The sequence below is a fragment of the Bos mutus genome, chromosome 12, assembly GCF_027580195.1.
Source record: "Bos mutus isolate GX-2022 chromosome 12, NWIPB_WYAK_1.1, whole genome shotgun sequence".
Taxonomy (NCBI): domain Eukaryota; kingdom Metazoa; phylum Chordata; class Mammalia; order Artiodactyla; family Bovidae; genus Bos; species Bos mutus.
Window position 1 is genome coordinate 24,860,987 of NC_091628.1, and position 22,301 is coordinate 24,883,287.

The 22,301-nt window shown below is 37.5% G+C and overlaps 1 long non-coding RNA gene across 1 annotated transcript in view; it reads right to left on the reverse strand.

Moving 5' to 3' along the window:
- Window positions 1-12,672, reverse strand: part of LOC138990257 (uncharacterized) — a 56,639-nt gene extending 43,967 nt beyond the window's left edge. Inside the window, exon 1 of the long non-coding RNA XR_011466376.1 lies at window positions 12,555-12,672. This is a non-coding gene — a long non-coding RNA (uncharacterized lncRNA). The remainder of the gene's footprint in view (window positions 1-12,554) is intronic.
- Window positions 12,673-22,301: the final 9,629 nt, after the last annotated feature.

A 22,301-nucleotide genomic window follows, 5' to 3' on the forward strand; every position in this document is an offset into this window, starting at 1 on the left:
CTATTTTGCTTTTTAGATTAGGATTTCAAATTGTGGCCTGAGAGGGCAGGGTGCTTGCCTGTGATGTGGCAGGAGAAGCCTGGGTGAGTGGAAGAGGTGGGTTGTGATCTGCATTTCAAAAGTTGTTCTCCGGCCCACCACTCATGCCTCCCCCTTCCATTAGGATGGGCTGTGTGGATTTTTCTTAGTCATAAGAATTTATAGATTCTTGAGGGTAGTAAAGATATTGTGAAAATAGTATCTTTGTGGCTGAAACATAAGAAGAGATTAGAAGAAAGGGAAAAAATGCAAAATGATTTGTTAACTCAAACTTTAAAAATCTGAAGTATGTATTTTTCCATTCTGTACACTGTTTCATGAAACCAGAGATAAAGAGGTGATCAACTGTGTGATCAAGAATTGACCTCACTGGGAATTTTCTTGTTTTTTGTAAAATCTCTAAAGAGAAGGGTAGAGAATTGTGTTGGAGAGAAAATTTAAAGCTAAATAATTATTGCCTCATTATTATTTAAAGAGAGTCCTTATTTAAATTGCTGTCTGAGTTTTCATTTTATCTTGTATTTCTTTAATCCTCTGTAAGCATTTTTAATCCTTTGGTAATAGAAGTTACCAAAGTTCCATATTTCTGACTACAGGGTTCTTACTTAAGTTCTGTCCTTTTATCAATATAAAAATTATTCCATAAATTCTAAGGGTTTTTTTTTTTCAGTATGCTTGGTTAGCTGTTAAATATCTCAGTAGACACTAACCTCTGTGTTCTAGTAGAATGGTGCTTCTGATAGGCCATTTGATGGCCAGAAAGACAGTGAGGCTGTAGGGAAGAATCTGATATGAAATAAGACCTCTTTCACTTTGTTGTTAGGTACTTGATCATGAATCTCTTATTAACACCCAGAAGCCTTTGTTCCCTCCATATGATGGAGACAACAGCATTCTGCAGATTGGGTCTGCATACTTAGTCACTCAGTAGCATCTGACTCTTTGTGACCCCATCCACTGTAGCCTGCCAGGCTTCTCCGTTCATGGGTTTCTCTAGGCAAGAATACTAGAGTGAGTAACCATTCCCTTCTCCAGAGGATCTTCCTGACCCGGGGATTGAACCTGGGTCTCCTGCATTGCAGATGGATTCTTTACCCTCTGAGCTACCAGGGAGAAGCACAGATTGTTGGGAAGTTAACAAATAGTAAGGAAATCAGCCCACGCTGTTTCTGTTTTCTAGACAGGTTTTCCCGCTGCTGTTCGTATCTGTACCATCTCACTCAGAGAAGGGAGGAACCTTGTTCCCAACCTCCCCACTAGGTCAGATTTTCCATCTTTTTGTTCCCCAGGAACAACCCATCATTGTGATGTTGCAAATTACAGGAAGTTTACAATTCTCTTTCTCACTTGAATGAGGCAGCCTCCTTTGCCTTGTCACAGTATTTCCTTTTGGCCTTTCTCCCAACTGTGTGACCACAGTCACCAGAGCCATGTTTGGATCTGGTTGGTATTCAGAAGGCTGTCAGTCATGGATTTCTGAAAGCCACAGGTCACTTACCAGCTTCCTCTGGGGAAGGTTCCCAGCACCACTGCTCTTCTGAATCTCAGCTTTTTTCTTTACCTCGTGTCAGATAAAACATGAACAAAATGGCAAGATACATACTTCAAACTCCTGAAATCTGGCTATTAAACCAGAACGCACTACATTGTAGAGACTCCACTTTGAAGATCTGGCTAGTGGTGAGTCAAGACTTGGGCCACCTGACCCCAACCTCACCCTGCTCCCTTCTCCACAAGTCAGGCTTTCAGCCAGAACTCGTAGAAATACGTTGTGACCTGGGTAAGATGTTTTTGGGTCTGAAGAGAAAGGTTTATCAAGTTAACTCTTGGGAATAAGGTTCTCTCTAGGTGCCTCAAACAGTAAAGAATCTGCCTGCAATACAGGAGACCTGGTTCGATCCCTGGATTGGGAAGATCCTCTGGAGAAGGGAATGGCAATCCACTCTAGTGTTGTTGCCTAGGAAATTCCAAGGACAAAGGAACCTGGTGAGCTACAGTCCATAGGGCTGCAAAGAGTCCGATATGATGGAGCGACTAACACTAGTCTAATATATCTCCTGTGGATCCTAGGAATCCTCAGGTTAATATTTCTGGTATACCTTGAAATGCTTACGCTTTTGTTTTAATTTGTTGGTGAGAAGATGCGGCTGCTTTTGATACTGCAAGAAGTGATAATGTGAAAATTCTTCCCTCTCACTTCTGCTGTGTGTAATTGTGGCTCTCTGAGTTTTTCTCAAGTGCTCAGGTCAATGATATTTCTATTTTATGCAACTTCTACTCTCTAGAGCAAATGTGTTATTGTGAAAATGTAGAGAATTAGCTTCTGTTTCAGAGCTATTGTTTTTATCTAGGCTTTAAAGTCAACAGAAAGCTTCTGTTTGTTTACATTGCTATCCCTGAGACCCTGAGGGCTGAGTGAATAGTTGAGTAAATAGTGCACAGGCTGAAATGTAGAAATTGAGCTTGTTTTTGGAAACTGACTGACTCGCAAAGTGGCACAGAGATGAATGGAGTTATGGATATTGAGTACCCGCTGTATTCACCATGTCTTTTGATTTCTGTACTCTGATGCTTTGACATCTGGGACCTTGCTGACCCTGGAGGACTCCCTCTCCCAGAGTAAGCCAGTTCCTAGAGACAGTAAGCAAGCAACTGGCTTTCAAGTGTGCTTTCCAAATGCAAACCAACCAATCCAGAGCCCACGCCCCAATCATCTCCTTTATTGGGCTCTCATGCTGTGTGTTCTTATCCTGTTACCCTAGTCACCCCAGGGTCAGGTACCAGACCACTAGGGAAGCTTCTATGCCCCAGAGTCTGTTGAAATTACTCACTCTAGTCAATCTTGAGCCTGTTTGACTCATGTGCTCCTTCCATGGGAACCACAATGAAGGCTTTTGCCCATAGTTCCTCCCTCTCCCTCCCCAACGCCCGTGTGGCCCACCATGGCATGTCATACCCTCATCTCTTGAGAACTGTGAGTGGCAAACCATATTTTCAGTGGCAGTCATTTTCTGGTCTGCTGGCCTTGCATGCGTACATGCTCAGTCACTTCAGTCGTATCTGACTCTTTGCAACCCGATGGAGTGTAGCTCGCCAGGTTCCTCTATCCATGGGATTCTCCAGACAAGAATACTAGGGTGGGTTGCCATTTCCTTCTTCAGGGGATCTTCCCGATCCAGGATAGAACCCTCATCTCCTGCATCTCCTACTTTGCCAGCGGATTCCTTACCCACTGAGCCACCTGGTGAAGCCTCTACTGGCCTTACTCTACCTCAAAGTTTATATTAAATGCACCACATTTTAAAACACCCACAAGTTATTCTTGTACTGGGTGAAAACATTATTATACCTACAAGATGCTACTAGATGATGATGTAACATCAGTCTTCATATACAGTGTAAAAACCTAATTTATTTACTTAAAGACAGGATCTTTTTTGAATTTCTTAATGACTTGAAGAAAGTTGGTCCTCAAGAAAATCTTTGATAAGGTGAACTGATTCCTTGTGAAGAATCCTGGAAACTTTGGTAAACTGAATACAGCTTATTTTCCCTCTTCTGCCAGTGTTGGGCCTCTATCATTATTCACCTGCTGCTCTGCACTGCTAGAATTACTGGCATTAAGTAGCTGATAGCTCAATCTGCATTTTTATTTTGATTTCATTTGCGCACCAGATAAAAGCCATTCCTGACTGTGCAAAGTTTAAAAGCTTTACAAGGAAGAAATGGATTAGGTAAGCTGAAAGCTTACCATGAAACCTTTCTAATTAAGGTTTAGAAGAAAAAAAAGTGAGATAACTATAACCTATTTTTTTTCTCCTCCGCAAACGCTCATAATAAAAGAATAATGACAGGCCTCAGGATAAGAAAACTGGAATGTTTGAGGGGCCTACATTCCTTTTTTAGTTCAGAACTTAAAATTAATACAGAGTCCACATCTAAAACAGTGTTTTTATTTTTAACCAACTGTAGTAAGAGATGTAATATTTCATTATAAAATTAAAGAAAATTATCAAACCCATATGATCAGAGTTCAAATTCTGGGTTTTATGATGCCCAAGTCACAGATAGGAAAACCCCCAACCCCCAGGACTCTTTCCACCCCTATGTCCTCATGGTTGCCACCGCTCATAGCCCCATCAGAAGGTGTAAGAGAGGCAATCTGCCTTGTGGTGAAAAATCCACGGGTCACAGTGTACAGAAAATGGATAATAATATATATTTAACAGAAGAAAGTCAGGATTTTTAAAAATGAATGAACATCAGAAATCGCAAATATCTAATTAAATGTAAATGACTTTTTTTCTTAAATTCTCTAAAAGTAACTGTTTAAAACAAAAATTATAACATTGTCTTGTGGGATGTTTATTATATGTAGATGTAATACTTATGACATGTAAAAGATGTCATGTAAAAGATGTAATACATATGACATGTAAAAGTTGACTCGTAAAAGATATCTGGGGATGGGGATGTTAACGGATCGTATATAGGTGCAAAATTTCTACATATTATGGGAAATGGAACCATGTTAATTCTTAGTAGACTGTGAAATGTTAGGCACATACAATCCCTAGAAAACATAATAAAAGAGTCAAGAGGTATAGTTAAAGATCCAATAGATATACTATAGTATTGTTTCAGTCCTGGCCACTGTGGCAAAAATAGCATGGACTTGGTGATATAAACAAGAAACATTTATTTTTTACAGTCCTAGAAGCTAGGAAGTTGAAATAAGCACTAACATATTGGTGTTTGGTGAGAGCTTTCTTCCTGGTTTGCAAACAGCTATCTATGCTAAGACAGAGATCCCCTCTTTAGCATCTCTTAAGGGCACAGATGCCATCATGAGGGCTCCACCCTCATGTCCTAATTGCCTCTCAAAGGCCCTGTGTCCAAATACAAGCACACTGGGGATTAAGACTTCAGTATTGGAGAAGGAAATGGCAACCCACTCCAGTGTTCTTGCCTGGAGAATCCCAGGGATGGGGGAGCCTGATGGGCTACTGTCTGTGGGGTCGCACAGAGTCGGACACGACTGAAGTGACTTAGCAGCAGCAGCAGCATATGAATATTTGGGGAACATATTTAGTCCATTGCAGAAATACTAAAACATATTTAATCAATCCAAAAGGAGGCAGGGAAAAGGATCTAGAGGAACAACAACAACAACAAACCCAAAAGGGACAAATAGAAGGCAAATAATAAAATGGCAGACCTAAACCCAACCATACCAATAATTACATTAAGTGATAATGATCTAAAAACAGTACAGTTACAAAAGATTGTCAATATAGACAGAAGTAAGACTTTAATGTTGCTCATAAAACAAGTACTTTAATTAAAAAGTTAGGTTGAAAATAGATAGGTGGGAAAGGGTACACTGTGCACACAGTAAGCATGAAAACTCTGGAGTGGCTATACTTGTATCAGATAAAATAAACTTCCAGGCACAGATTATCATCAAAGATAAAGAGGGATATTTCAATATGAGAAAAGACATAAATTATAAGGTAGACATAATGTGTATGGGCAACAGTTAGAACTGGACATGGAGCAACAGATTAGTTCAAAATTGGGAAAGGAATACGTCAAGTCTGTGTATTGTCACCCTGCTTAATTAACTTATATGCAGAGGACATCATGCAAAATGCCGGGTTGGATGAAGCACAAGCTGGAATCGAGATTGCCAGGAGAAATATCAGTAACCTCAGATATGCAGATGACACCACCCTTATGGCAGAAAGTGAAGAGGAACTAAAAAGCCTCTTGATGAAAGTGAAAGAGGAGAGTGAAAAAAACTGACTTAAAACTCAGCATTCAAAAAGCTAAGATCATGGCATCTGGTCCCATTACTTCATGGCAAATAAGTGGGGCAACAATGGAAACAGCAACAGATTTTCTTTTCTTGGGCTCCAAAATCACTGAAGATGGTGACTGCAGCCATGAAATTAAAGGACACTTGCTCCTTGGAAGAAAAGCTATGACCAACCTAGACAGCATATTAAAAAACAGAGGCATTACTTTGCCTACAAAGATCCATCTAGTCAAAGTTATGGTTTCTCCAGTGGTTGTGTATGGATGTGAGAGTTGGAGCATAGAGAAAGCTGAGTGCTGAAGAATTGATGCTTTTGGACTGTGGTGTTGGAGAAGACTCTTGAGAGTCCCTTGGACTGCAAGGAGATCCAACCAGTCAATCCTAAAGGAGATCAGTCCTAAGGAAGGACTGATGCTGTTCATTGGAAGGACTGTTGCTGAAGCTGAAGCTCCTACACTTTGGCCACCTGATGTGAAGAACTGACTCATTGGAAAAGACCCTGATGCTGGCAAAGACTGAAGGCAGGAGGAAAAGGAGACGACAGAGGATGAGATGGTTGGATGGCATCACCAACTCAATGGACATGAGTTTGGGCAAGCTCTGGGAGTTGGTGATGGACAGGGAAGCCTGGCATGCTGCAGTCCATGGGGTCCCAAATAGTCAGACACGACTAAATGACTGAACTGACTGACTAGTAAATGGAAAATGAACAGAATAAAGAGAAAGACAGATTGTTCTACATAGTATTATATTTAGGATTCCTTTCTTAGCAATTAATACAATGTCTAGGCTTTAAAAAGTTAGTAGACATAGTTCAACAATTCTATCAAACCTCATGATCTAATTCAAATTTACAGAATACCATTTGTTGAAGTACAAAATACAGTTCACTTCAAATACATAGTTCATTTTCAAAACTTAAGATATGTTGAGCCATAAGACAAATTTAAATAAGTTAAAAAATTGAAATCATATAATCATATTGTCTGAAACAAATTAGTAAGAATAATCTTATTTGAGAGGAAATCACAAATATTTAAAAATCAAATAGAATGCTTATTATTATTAAATCATTAACAAATCAAAGAAGAAATACAAAATAAATTAGAAAATATTTTTAATTCAATAATAACTATTAATTAGCCTATCAAAATCTATGAAGTACAGCTAAAGCATTGACTAAAGGAGAGTATAGTTTTAAGAGACTATATTTTTTTAAAAGAAAAATATAAAATCAGTCACCTGAAGTCCATTTTAAGAAGGTAGAAAAGGAAGAATAAGTTAAACTAAAAATAAACAAAAGAAGGAAATAAACACAGGAGCAAAAAAAAAAAAAAAACAGTAGAAAATTGGCATAGAGCAAATTAACAAAGTCAAACACTAGTTCTTTGAAAGATTAATTTTGACAAACCCTTAGCTAGACCAGTCAAAAGAAAAGAGAGAACGCTAATTATCAATAGCAAATAAGAGACAAGTTATCACTTTGAAATATACAGATATTAAAAAGATGTGAAACCCCACAAACCATTTTTTAAATCTCATTTTGTATCTCATAATTCACAAATAGACAAAAATACAGTAATATTCAATAGAATAAATAAGGATTACTCTGTAGGTACTTTGTAAAGCATAAGATTTTTCTTCTGTTATGTACTTAAAATGTAGACTGTGAAACTCAATTATGAAAGCATTGAAACCATAATGTATAGATTTTTAAGGGAGCAAGAAAATCTTTGTTTTATTATTTAGGTAAGCACATCATAAAGCAAGAAAAGTAAGATTTTTCTTTTTCTTCTTTTGAAAAATATGTAGTATATGGAAAGCCATTACAACCGGGTTTACCTTGTTCACCATAAATTTCAAGAGACATTCACATGAGAATTGTGCTTTGTGTGCACTAAACACATTTTGTAACAAAACCTTTATTGCAGGAAGGAGGTGCAGCATTCCAAGTAAAATTTCTCTAGATACAAAGATGTGACATTTTAAAGTAAGGGGGAAATGTCCTTGGCAAAAATCAATCAAATAATATTATAGATCTATATGCAGTTGTTATTAAATGAAGAATACCACGTTGGGTCAGCAGGTATCTGCCAGCAACGCAGGAGACACAGTAGACTCTAGTTGGATCCCTGGGTCGGGAAGATCCCCTGGAGGAGGAAATGGCAACCCACTCCAGTATTCTTACCTGGAAAATCCCAGGCCTGGCAGGCCACAGTCCATGGGGTTGCAAAGAGTGGGACATGACTGAGAGACTGAGCACACACCACACAATTTCAGAGTACTAGAACTATATCCATTATTTCAGTTACTTTGACATTATATAATAATGAAAATTATATGAAATATCCATAAAAATCCGTATTCAATAATGTCCAGTACAGGAAAAAAAAATTTTAATACTATTCTTGTTTTTGTGAGATACAAATGGCTTTACTATGATATTTCAAAATTTCATAAAACAAAAGTCTAATAGTGATTCTTCAGATCTTTCTTTTTCTTTGCTTTTACCTTTGTTTCATGGGAGCTTAGTTCTTATTCCCAGGTGGCGCTAGTGGTAACCTGCCTCCCAGTGCAAGAGACAGGGGTTCAATTCCTGGGTCAGGAAGATCCCCTGGAGGAGGAAAGGGCAACCCACTCCAGTATTCTTGCCAGGAGAATCCCATGGACAGAGGAGCCTGGCGGGCTACAGTCCATGGGGTCACAAAGAGTCAACACGATGGAAGCAATTTAGCACGGTGCAGGTCTTATTCCTAAGTTTCTGTGTTGGCTTCTTATTGTGAATAAGAACTATTTGGTAGATATAATACTCTTAAAGAAACAATATTTGGCAACTGGATTTGGACATCAATTAATATGGTTGAATGAGAACTACAAAATCATCTCTTTTTTGCTCTCAGAGAATAGGAATTTTAATAAAATTATTTTTAAATATTAAAATACACTTAATATTTTAAATATAAAAATTAAATATAGAATATATGGGATTTATTTAAAATAGATAACTCTGTTTAAAAGGAGTGGTACAAGAATTTCTCTGGTCCAGGAATACTAAAAAGGCCATAGGGGACATTGAAGCCACAAGGCTCCCAGAAAAGAGTAAGTGGATGCAGAAAATGGGTTTCAAATAATACAAGGCTCACAAAAAAATGGTTGATGGCCATGTCCCTCTTGTTACAAAAGACCAGAATGAAGCTGAGTGCCAGACAGCTCTCCTAACAGTGAAGTGGCCTGAATTAACCTTATTTGAAACCCCAGAAAGTGGCCACAGTGTGGCACCTTTCTGTGATCTTGAAAGAAAAGAGAGACTGCTGTGAGAACCCCTCTGTATGTGGGCATTAACATCCTAACTAGTCCTCCTCACCAGAATAAAGCCTGCAAGCCTCCAAATGAAGACTCTCTTCAACCTGGAGACCCTTACTGAGGCAACTGAAAAACACATGAGATGAGGACTTTGCATGAGAAAAAAAGTTCCTGTATGAGATAAGATATCAGACAAAAATAACAAACACACAAGGAAGTGCATAGTTGAGAACGGTCAACTGATGTGACACATGGGAGAATTCGTGCCCAAAGAGATCCAAATATTGAAGAAGTTAAAAAGAATTACAAAATATACATGCTGAAGCTGCTTGTGAGGTTTTCTGTAAAAAAAAAAAAAAAAAAAAAAAAGCTGCTAGCCGCCTTCCAATGATAAAGATCATGTAATAAGAGCAAACTCATATTAAAAAAATGATACCATTGGAAATCTTGAAAATATCAGTAATTTTTTTAAAAAGGAGAGATAGAATGAACAGTGGATTTAATGCAGTTGAAGAGAAATTACCTAACAAGAAAATAGAACTGGAGGACATAGCCAAGAGAAGTTAAGAAATAAAAAACTGGGAAGATAATTTAGGACAGATAGTGGATAGAGTGAAAAGTGATAATGTTATTAAGGCTCCAGTGCTCAGTTGCTCAGTCGTGTCCGACTCTTTGTGACTTCATGGAATGTAGCCTGACAGGCTTCTCTGTCCATGGGATTTCCCAGGCAAGGACACTGGAGTGGGTTGCCATTTCCTCCTCCAGAGGATCTTTCGGATCTAGGGATCAAACACTTCCATGTCTCCTGCAGCTGGCTCCAGCATTGGCAGGTGGATTCTTTACCACTGAGCCACCTGGGAAGCCCCTAATGAATAGGAAACCCAGAAATTGATAAAAAGTGAATGTGGCAAAAAGGAAATATCCAAGATAATGACTTAAAATTACTCATAAGTGAAAAAAGTGAAAAAAGTTACTAGATTGTAACTGACTGGAGGAAGTAAGAAAAAAGTGAAGAGAACTCATGGTAAATACAAAAGGAAAGGTAAAATGGTAGAAATGAGTCCACGTATTTCAGTAATCAAAAGTAATGCACATGGCCTAAATTCACTTATTAAAAGTAAACAACTCTGAAATTGATAAATTTTTTAAAATGCAGCTTTATGAAGCAAAATGACATTAAAGAAAAGATTGAAAATGAAAGGATGAAAAAGTTACAACAGGGAAAAAATAACCAAAGATACTTGATTTGAAAAATTAATACTTGGTCCAAATAGAGCTCAAAGCAAATTGCATTATAGGGACAAAGATAGACATTTCACCCTAAAAAAAAGACTAACCCACCAAGAAAACTATAATCTTAAATAACTTAGCCTCAAATATATATAAAGCAGACACTGAGGAAATCATGGAAAAATGAATAAATCAGTGATAATAGTAGAATCTTTTTACATGCCTTTCTTGGAAAATAAAAGGTTAAATAGACAAAACTATAGTCCAAATATATTGATGTTAGATTTGAATGGCACTATAAACTTTCCTGATGTAATAGATATATAGAACTGTGGTCTAAGAAATAGATACACATTCTTCTCAAGACTGAAACATAAAAATTGATGAGACCTCTATCCCAAAGGAAGACTCAACAAATTGCAAACACTCGGTATCACTCAAGCCACATTCTCTGGTAACAATACAATAAACTTAGATATCAACTTTTAAAAGAATGTTCAGAACTCCAATAATTAATTCATGGATTAAATATGAAATATTTAGAAGTGAACAATAACAACAGTGCATATTAATGATTCATGGGATGCTGATAAAGCAGTACTTAAATGAAACTTTTATATATAAATGTATTTATTAGATAAGACTCCTTGAAAAGCAATAATCTAGTTTCAACTTAAGGGATTAAAAGATATTAAGAATTAAATCTAATAAATTGTAATAAGATAATTAGAAAATCAAAAGCAGAAAGCATTTAATCAAAAATACAAGAAAATTAAAGTGGTTAACAATAGCTAGTTCTTTGAAAAGACATGAAATAGTCAAAGTTCTGTCAAGACTGATTGCTAAAGAAAAGTTAAAATAAACAATTGAGAACAATAAAGTAACAAAGCTACGGATATAATAGAGACTTAAAATATGAGACTATTTCAAATTAATGAAATGATTCTATAAATTTAAATACAATGAAAAGCGTGCAGAAAGTGTAAACTGTCAAAATTGATTCAAGAATAGAAAATCTGAATAAATGCAACTTTGACTTTTTACATTTCCCCTATAAAATTACACTCATCAGATGATTTATGGGTGCATTTTATTAAGTCTGCAAGAAAATGATTGTACCGTGCTTAATTGCCCAGTCATTTCCAACTCTTTGCGACCCCATAGATTAGCCCTCCAGGCTCCTCTGTCCATGGGGATTCTCTAGGCAGATATACTGGAGTGGGTTGCCATATCCTCCTCCAGGGGATCTTCCCAACTCAGGGATTGAACCGAGGTCTCCTGCATTGCAGGTGGATTCTTTACTGTCTGAGACACCAGGGAAGCTCAAGACAATGATTACTCCTCTTTTATAAAATGTTTCCAGAAAATAAAGAATAAAGTAGGAAAGTTCTCTATCTCTGAACCGGTTATTAAAGCTAACAAGATAGTTGAGAAGGTTGCTGGCTATAAGATTAATGAAACAAAATCAACAGCATTCCTAGTAAACAGTTAGAATACATAACAAGAAAAAACCCTATTCCCAACAACAAGGAAAAAAAAAAAGGTAAAAGGTAACAGAAATGGATGTACCAAAAAATGTAAAAGACTTTCTGGAATATTTAAACTATTAGATTAAACTATACGAAATTCCTTTTTTGTAAGTCAAAACTTTTTTAAGTATGGATAACTTCATATGGTTCAACTTGTTGACAGAAATAAGAAAATCTAAATACATGGAACAGTATATTTGCATATAGATGTAAAAACTTGATGATATCATAAAGGTATCAGTTATCCACAAGTTGGCTTACTAATTATAATCAATATCACTCCAGGAAAATTGTATGGCACCTTATTTTAAATCTGCTTCTAAAATCTATATGGAATAATAAATATCTAAGAATAGCCAAAAAAGCAAAAATTGAGAAAAAGAACAAGCATTTGCCCTGCCAGATATCAAGCTCTTGCATAACTATAGTATTAAGATAGTGATGGTTATGCAGAAAGAAACAAATCTAAGAAATCACAAAGATCAGAAACAGACCTAATCATATATGAAAACTTTAAATACAATGAAGTTGGCATTAAAAATCAGAGGGAGAAAGACAAATCACTCAATTGATGTTATTGCAGCACTGGATATTCAGATGGACTTCCCACATGGTGCTTGTGGTAAAGAACCTACCTGTCAATGCAGGAGATGTAGAAGATGCAGGTTCGATCCCTAGGTTGGGAAGATCCTGTGGAGGAGGACATGGCAACCCACTCCAGTATCCTTGCCTGGAGAATCCCAGGGACAGAGGAGCCTAAGGAAACAAAGAATACTCTTATTTAAATAGTCATCATATTTAAATAGCAATTGGAGAAGGAAATGGCAACCCATTCCAGTACTCTTGCCTGGAAAATTCCATGGATGGAGGAGCCAGGTAAGCTACAGTCCATGGGGTCACAAAGAGTCAGACATGACTGAGCAACTTCACTGCTAAATAGCAATTGCAGAATGGTTAGAAAATCTACCTGTGAAAATGTTTTAGCTATTAACAGAAAAAAAAAAAAAAGCAAAAAAATAACAGCTTTATAAACTTGAGATAGGAAGGGTTTCTTAATTAGGATATAAATCCATAGAAAGAAAATATTAAAAACCGTTTTCAAAATTAAAGGATGTATATGAGAGAAGACATTATTAAAAAAATTAATAAGTAGTAAAGCAAAGAATGAAGATGCATGTTCCCTCTCCTTCCTCTCTATATCTCACTAAGTAACACTTTAAGGATAAAAAATAATGTAGAAGCCACATGTAAACAAAGAAAGAAAGAAGGACCCTGTAACAATAGTTTGTTATCACAGAAAGTCTCAGGCATTGGTAGTACCAGGTACTGAAAGCAGAGGGAAAATTAGGGGCCAAAAGAAAATGGATTGAAAGTTTATTCAAGATCAAGTAGATCTTCATAATCCATTCCTTATTTGTGGCTAGGAGAGAGCTTTTTTCCTCACCTGGCAGAAGACTGGAGGTTTAATCCTTTAGAGAAGGTGAACCATGACTCTGTACGGGGCAATGTCCGAGGGAAGGAAAAGGAACATCATTGGAAATGGAAATAAATGCCCCTTACCATCCCTTCCTTCTAGCAACCAGGTTCATATCTTCAAAGCAGAAATCAGAAGATTCCTCCCTAGGAGTTTGAATTTGCTAAGAGACAAGATCTAAAGACAATGGCATGTCCCCAAGAAAAATAGCCCAGCCAAATCACCTGCAGATTTCCTGCTTTATTCAAAAGCTCCAGTAAGCTTTTCCTGCCCCACTCTTGAACAGGACAAGAACCCAATGACCGCCAGCTGAGAAAGTTTCCAAGGTAAAAAACAAAATTCCTTTCCCCCTAAAAAATAACTAAGAAAAACTAGAAAAGGAAATGCAAGAAGATAGAGGCAAGATTGGAGAAGAAATTAAAAAAAAAAAATTAAGGTATTGCAATCATGAAGCAGAAACAGAATGCAAAGAAGTATTTGGAGAGCAAAAAGACCTTGGAAATTAAAAAAGAATTGATAATAGAAATGAAAAGGCTACTAGAAGGTTTAGAAAATAAGAGGACGTCTCTGAAAGTGGAAAATAGATGAAAAGATTTAAAAAGAGAGAGAGAGAGAAAAGATAAAATTAGAGGCCAATCTAGAGGGTCCAGCAGCTGAATAACAGTAGTTCTAAAAATTAAAGGAAAAAACATAGAGGAGGAGGAAATTGATTATCATATTTAAAGAACATTCCCCAGAACCAGAAGATACATGTTCTCAGAATGCCAGAGCCATCGAGTGTCCAGCAAGACGGCAGGATGAAGATCCACATCAAGATATATCAGCACAAAATTTTAGCACTGGGCTCAGGGTGAAATTTTAAGATGTCCAAAGAGAAAAAAATAAGTAAATAAAGCCTCCCTCAAGAAAAAAAAAAGGCACAAAAAATCATATACAAAGGAATATAACAGCATTGGAGGTCTTTTTTAAAGCATTCCAAGGTAAATACTTTCTAAATCCAGAATCTATAGTAAGCCAAATATTCAAACAATGTGAGATTGGAATGGAGCCATATTCACACAGGCATAGATCTCAAACATTTTACCTCCTTCTCCAGATGCAGTTGGGGATGATGCTCTAAAGAAGTGAGAAAATGAAACAAAAAAAATCTCTATGGACCATTAAACAAAAATTCCAACACAGGATAGAGAGGAGAGGAGATCTTCTGGTGAAAACATGCTGACTTAGAAAGACATGAGACCAGAACAAAAAGACAGACCATTGCAGGAGGAATATCCCCACGAAGAAGAAATGGATTAGATATCTGTCATGCTGCAACGTCTTGAGAGATTTTTCTCTTCTGGCAGATAAAAACATGAATGATGTGCAAATTCGGGGAGTTATTGGTGTATCAGTGGTGGTGAAGCCACAAACCTGTGTGAAACTGTTTGGGGAGGAGGATGGAGAAAAAAGAGAAGGAAAAGAGTCCTGGGTGTCCCTTTGGTTAGAGGCTGGGGAGACACAGAAAGAGCTGACGGTGAAGCAGGAAGAGAGTGGGTGAAACAAGAGGGGGGTGTTCTGACAGCCAAGTGAAGGTATTCTAGAAGCCAAGAGTGATCAACTCTGTGAAATTATTCAGATGGATTAAGTGAAATGAGGACCGAGGGTGATGGCTGGTTCTGCCAACAGGGAGCTGCCTTGGATGGAGCTGTTTTGGTGGCGCAGTAAGGGTGGAAACTTCCAGTGGGGACATGAGAAAATAGAAGGAGAGGAATTAGAGATAGATGTGTCCACAGAACTGAGGAGATACATGAGGACAGAGGTGTGATGGGAGTTGAGGAGGGAGGTAGGTTAGAGCAGGTTTTTGTTTGTTTTTTTTTTTTAAAGACAAATTGTTTAAGCACGTATTATGCCATTGGGAACAATCCAATAGGGAGGGAGATTTTCATGACACAGGAAAGACAAAGGAATAAATGCTGGCAGGATATTCTTGATGAAGCAAGACTGGGTGAATCCATTGTTCAAGTTGAGGGTTGCCCTTATGTAGGAGCGCAATACTCTATCCATAGTCACAGATAGTAAGTCTTAGTATATGAATTTAAATAGTATTTAGGAACACATTTAAGTATACAAAGCTGGTAAACAATTCAAATATTGATACATCAAATTCATGATCATGGGAACCTAAAGCACAGATGGAACTGAGATAAAGGTAGTTCAAAGCAATATAAACTTTCTCTGAAATCTTTATTTCATTTTTAAAAGATAAGGCAAACAGAATTTTAAAGTAATTTTTCCTTCTCCTATTTATTACCCAGGTTTCAGATGGCATATCAAACACATACAGCTTTTCTTCTCAAAGCCCAGTAGCTTTGAGTCTCAAAATTTTTCTGCTATAAGTATTTTTGGAAAGTTTATTAATATCCAGGTATCTTATCCACCCTATACCTAGGCTGCCTGTGGATCTTTAGGCTGTATTAGGATGCGGAGAGAACCAGATATTTTAAGAAAAGCAGAAGTAAATTGTATTTCAATGCAGATGGAAGGAAGGGCACATAACCAAGAACAAACACAATTTTGGCATCAACCTGAAGAATAATGTCAAGAGAGCTAAAGTGAGTCTAGCTCTCAAAGGATACTGACAATAACACAAAGTTTTTGTTTTCGAGCCTTGTCAAAGCTAGAAGAGATAGGAAATAGATCTATCCCCTTGGGGGAGGTGGTGAGGAATGTTGGTGCAAGTGTTTATTTAAATACTTTTCGTTCACCTTCTTCCATAAAGGATCTGATATCATTCACAAAGACACTTACCATGAGGCAAGATCTTTTTAAAAGTGAGAAAATAAAGGGAAATAAGATTAAGAAAAGTAGATTAAATCAGGTATATGGAAAGGACCAAAATACATTTGCTATGTTCTTGTTCACTTTGCTAAAAACGGGTCTCAAATAAGATTCTAAGTGACAAACGTAATTGGTTACTCAGTCTTCTGAATCCATAGGATGAAGACAGACTCTTTGCCTGGATATTCAACCATCCCTGTCCTGAGGCTGGAGAGAAGTTTGTGCTGTGCATCTCCCAAAAGACAGCATGGAGGACTTTCAAGTCAAAGCAGGGTTGAAATGGCACCACAGACTTTTCCTTCCCTAATACCTAACACATTGAGCAAAACAGAATAAAAAACTAACAAGGAATGGGGAGAAGGGGAAGCCCAACACAGCACAGGTGAAAACCTGGCAACTAAGGACAGACAGATTTTGGAGCAGAGCATAGAAGGGCTGTACAGCTAGGTTACTTAACTTGCCACTTTCTTTAGGTGGCATACTGATATGTTGAGAAAATCCTCAGATGACACAGAAGTACCCGCAGATCCCGAAAGAAGCAGAATGAGAGTGTATCCTCTAAATGAGGAATAATGGGAGAAACAGCTGAAAGTGTAGAGCATCGACTCTAATGGACATGGAGGCACTGAAGCGCCACAGGCTGGAAAGTTTGAGGATGATGTCCTTGAGTTTTAGATCCATTCCCAGGGGAAATGGCACAAACCCAGGTATAAAACACATAACAGAATCTCAAAGGAAAATGCAAACCGTAGTTTCTTTTCTTCCCACCACTTCCTCAGACTATAGAAAAAGTAGTTAGGATATAATATGTTAAGTTCTTAACCGGGTTGCAAGTAGGAAACATTCCAGAAGGATTGAATGGGAAGGTAGGCAGGAGTGATGGCACGTTAGACAGAATCCCTCTGAAATGAGCTGGATGAAAAGGAGCCGCAGAACAATTCCAGGCACGTCTCAGAGGTATTGTGGGTTCAGTTCCAGACCACCACAATAGAGCAAATATCACAGTGAACAGAGACACAAACTTTTTGGTTTCCTAGTGCATATAAAAATTATGTTTACCTTATAATTGTAGTCTATTAAGTGTGCAGTAGTATTATGTCTAAAACTGCATATACTTTAATTTAAAAATACTTTATTGTTAAAAATGCTAACCATTCTTTGGCACTTCAAGGAGTCATAATCTTTTTGCTGGAGGACAGTCTTGCCCTGATGTTGATGGCTGCTGACTGATAAGAGTGATGGTTGCTGAAGGTGGAAGTGGCTGTGAAATTTTCCTAAAATAAGAATGAAGTTTGCCACATCAGTTCTGACACTTCCTTTCACAAATGATTTCTCTGTAACATGCAGTGGTGTTTGATAACATTTTACCCACAGTAGAATTTCTTTCAAAATTGGAGTTGATCCTCTCAAACCCTGCTACTGCTTTATCAACTAAGTTTATGTAATATTCTAAATCCTTTGTATCCATTTTGAAAAGGAGCAGGGCCCTGTGGTCTTTCCCCAACCCCACCCCACTATGTCCTCTGCCTGCCTTTTGTCTGTGGGAAGACTTTAGCCAAAGAATAAGTTTAATCAGAGAAGTGAGAAAATGCAGAAACAAAGGAAAGGAGTCCAACAAGACTAGCGTTTGGCCTATCTCAGCTTTCATCATGGCTTCCTCACTAAGCATAATCACTTCTAGCTTTTGATTTAAAGTGTGAAATATGTGACGCTTCCTTTCACTTGAGCAAGAGGCCATTGTCAGATTATTAATTGGCCTAATTTCAATATTGTTGTGTCTCAGAGAATAGGGAGGCCCAGGAGGGAGAGAGATGAGCAGACAGCTGGTTGGTGAGGCAGTCAGAACCCACATGACATTTATAAATAAGTTTCCATCTTATTAATGGATGTGGTTTATGGTACCCTTGAGATTATCGCTATAAATTAAGATAACAAATACAGAAAGTAGAGAAAGTAGAGAAAGTAGAAAAAAGATGTTATAGACTATAGAAAAGAGGGTCCTACATAAAGATAATTAACAACCTGCAAGTTCAGAAACAAACAAAAAAAATGATGTATTATATAAATACAAAAATAAATGATGTATTCAATGATAAAATACAAGAGAACCTCCCTACCCCCACCAAATGAAAAATTTACAGATTAAAAGATGACTAGATTCTGGAAAATTCTGATACAGATTGTTCATAATGATACATGGCAGAGCTAAGCTACTTTGAACAAAAAGAAATAACTCATAATGTGTCCAGAAATAAAGAAAGTACCATATAGGGGGAGATAAATCAGGCTGGCCTTAGACTTTTCCTTGATGAAGACAGTGGAACAGCTTATATCAAGACATGCGGAAAGTAGTGTGACCAAAGCATGTCATACCAAGGGCAGATGTCATTCAAGTGTAATGAACACAGGCAGACCTTCTTGAGAGAGAAGCAGCTCAGAATCCCAGACACAAGGACTTTTCTTGGAGAAACAAGTTGACAAATAATCCAGATAATTATTAATAACACACTCAAAATGAAGAACTCAGGAATAGAGAGACCATGGTGGAAGGGGCCAGTGATGACCACTGAATATGTCTAATTATTGAATGATTACCAAATTACTATGGAAATTATATTTTCTGAATAAAATATAATCATTATCAAACTGAGCACAGTTACTAAGAATATACAAACAAAATTTGGGAGATGGTCAGGAAGATGGAAGTAATATAATCTTAGAGAGGTATAAGGATTGCATACCATTCAGGCAATCCATTACAAATACTATTAATATTTCTCTCAACCAGACTTTGAAAAAGCACTGGATGACACCAATTGTGAGCCTGTACTCCCTGATAGATGGTTGGAAATTAAATTTATGAGAATAGATCCATTAGCTTGTGGAGTTAGCAAGCCTAACAGATCCATAAGCTTTTAGAGTTAAAAAGACTAATAGATCCATCAGCGTTTAAAGTTAGCATGGCTAATCTCAGTTAGTTGATCTCAGAAAGTAGGCAAAACCACTTAGTTCCCATTTTTACTTTCATGGTTTTCAGAGAGAATAGAAGAATTCAAATAGAAAGCTGAAGAAAAACATATAATGAAGAAATTTTAGCCCAACATCACTGAGGAGCTATAGAAAGGGACTTGGTCACATGAGAGAAGCATTCTCATTTCTGGAGCCAGAAAAGAACATCCCAGAGCCCAGAAGAACCACAGGTGTGATCTCAGGCTTCTGAGATCTCACAGCAAAATCATGGAGAATGAGGAAGGGCTTGAACACTGGAAACAGAAATGTGATCCTGCTTGGCAAAAGAGAAAGTAGTTGAATTAAGAATATGGACTAACAAGATTGAGGTCTGGAAAAACTCTTGAAGAGACTGTCAAATGATGAATGGGCTTTTAGGAAACAGGGAACTAATTTTTAATGATAATTTACCTATCCAAATAATTCCATTCCCCATAACAACTGTGTGATGTATTCATTGTTCTTATCAAAGTGAAGACGGAGAAACACAGTGTCGGAGAAACACAGTGTCAGAGAAATCAGTTATTTGTTCAAGGTCACACAGCTAGTAGATGCTGGACTATATTTGTTGTTGTTATTGTTTACTCACTAGGTTGCATCTGACTCTTTGCGACCCCATGGACTGTAGCCTGCCAGGCTCCTCTCTCCATGGAATTTTCCAGGCAAGAATGAGTAGCCGCTCTTCTCCAGAGGATCTTTCCAACCCAAGATTGGACCCATGTCTTCTGCACTGGCAGGCAGATTCTTTACCACTGAGCCACCAGGAAAGCCCGGACTGTGTTTGCTGCCCCATTTTATAAAAAATATGATGATCACTAAGGATCCAGGCAGTTTTATTAAGATAAATGTTGGTCAGATTTACTCTCTCTTTTGATAACATTCTAGGTATAGAGATCTACCAGAGACTTAGTATATCCTGGCTTAATTAGGTGTTTGATCAAGTCTCCAGGTTATTCTGTGTCTGAAATAATGGAAAAAATCAAAATTTCATAGAATAATTGTTGCTTTAAGATCCTTACCCTAAAAATATTAATAGCAGTGTACAATCTATTAAATGGAAAAAGAAAGTTAAAATCAGAGCCTATATCTTGTTTTATTTTTTCAGAGACCATATATATATATATATATATGCATGTGTGTGTGTGTGTATATATACACACACACATATATTTAAGTAACCTATTTTTCTCTTGACATGGTTTCTGGTATACAGTAAGTACTCCAAAATATTTGCTAGAAAAGGTCATGAATTTGGAGGGAATCTCTAGAGGCAAGCTACAGAGCTCTGTCCTGTTTGGCTTTTTTTCTCTGTAACTTGATGAAGACATAAAAGATATTTCCTCATGTTTGAAGGTGACAGAAAGCTGGAAAAGGGAATGAATAAGATTGATGATAAAATCAAGATTCAAAGTTGTCTTGACAGGTTGGAATGATAGGCAAAACCAAAATGTTCTCTTCTTTGTTTACCTTTAAAAACAACTGCCTAAGTACAGAATGGAAAAATAGAATTTGGCACTGATTTACATGAACAATATTTGAGAGTTTTGCTTGTCCCCAGCAGGAGCCAACAATTTGATGTATCAATAGTTACAAAAATTAAAAAAAAAAAATCCAGATTGCATTAGTAAGATGATAGTGTCCAAATCACAGAAAATAATAATCCCGCTGGGTTTTCCACTGGTCTGATTTCAGCAGGATATTGCTTTCAATTTTGGGCACCCCAATTTAAGGACACTGAAAAACTGAAAGGTTCTAAGACAAGATGGTCAAGAAGAAGAGAAGTGTTCTTCAAGAGACAGTTCAAAAAACAAGGGGACTTTTGGACTTCCTTGGTGGTCTTAGTGGCTAAAACTCTGCAGTCCAAATGCAGGGGGCCCCGGTTCAATCCCTGGTGAGAGAACTAGGTCCCACATGCCGCAGTTAAGACCCTGCATAGCCAAATAAAAAATGAAGAAAACAGGAGACTTTGGCATGTGGAAGTTTTAAGGGGAGACATAATTAGCTGCCTTCAAATATTTGAGAGGTAATTGTGTATAGAAAAGACCAGATATACTTGCTCTTTTTCCAGAGAGCAGAATTGAGAGGAAACAATGAGAGAAAGCTGTAGACAAGCAGATTTCGGTTTATAAAAAAAGAACTGCCTCACAACTTGTTGTTTTTCAGTCACTAAGTCATGCCCAACTCCTTGTGACCCCATGGACTGCAGCACGCCAGGCTGCCCTGTCCTTCACTATCTCCCAGAATTCGCTCAAATTCATGTCTATTGAGTTGGTGACACCATCCAACCATGTCATCCTCTGTTGCCCAGTTCTCTTGCCGTCAGTCTTTCCCAGCATCAGGGTCTTGTCCAATGAGTCGGCTCTTCACATCAGGCAGCCAAAGTACTGGAGCTTCAGCTTCAGTATCAGTCCATCTAGCCTCACAACTAGATTTGTTCATTGGAGAAATGAGTTAACTTTCAGGGGAAGCCTAGAAGTTTTCACTTCAGTGAGAATGACTGTCTGGAGGGAATTCCTGTACAGAAAATGAAGAGAGTCAAGAATATCCCATGGGTTTCTCCCAGAGACCTTCTACTTCACTCAGATTCTGGGCTAGAGGGGAATTTGGTCTCAAATAAGCAGAATTTTCAGTGGTTCTCATTTACTCTCCACAACGGCTCACAGGGAATTTCTTTGCCAACAAAATGCTTCCCTCTTGCCTCGTATTTCCATCTTTAAGCAAATCTCACACTTTGCGTGCTTTATTCTATGCATATTATCCATCAATTTTAAATGTCCATTGGAATCTCTAAATACTTGTGTGTCTTCTACTGAAATAAGAGTAAAGATACCACTAATGACAGCAGAGGTCAAACACTTGGTTTGTTGAGACTCCTATAAAGAAACATTCAGTATACAAGAACACCCAATACAGATTTGTTTTTTTTAATGAAACAAGAGATCTATCTCAAATTTAGGTGAAGAGATTCTAAAGTAATATTTGGACTCCTAAAGTCCCTAGCACTGACTAAAGTTAGAGTCTTTTATTAAAATCATCTTGTTCCACTTACGTTCCTACAGCATTCTTCCTTTATTTGATT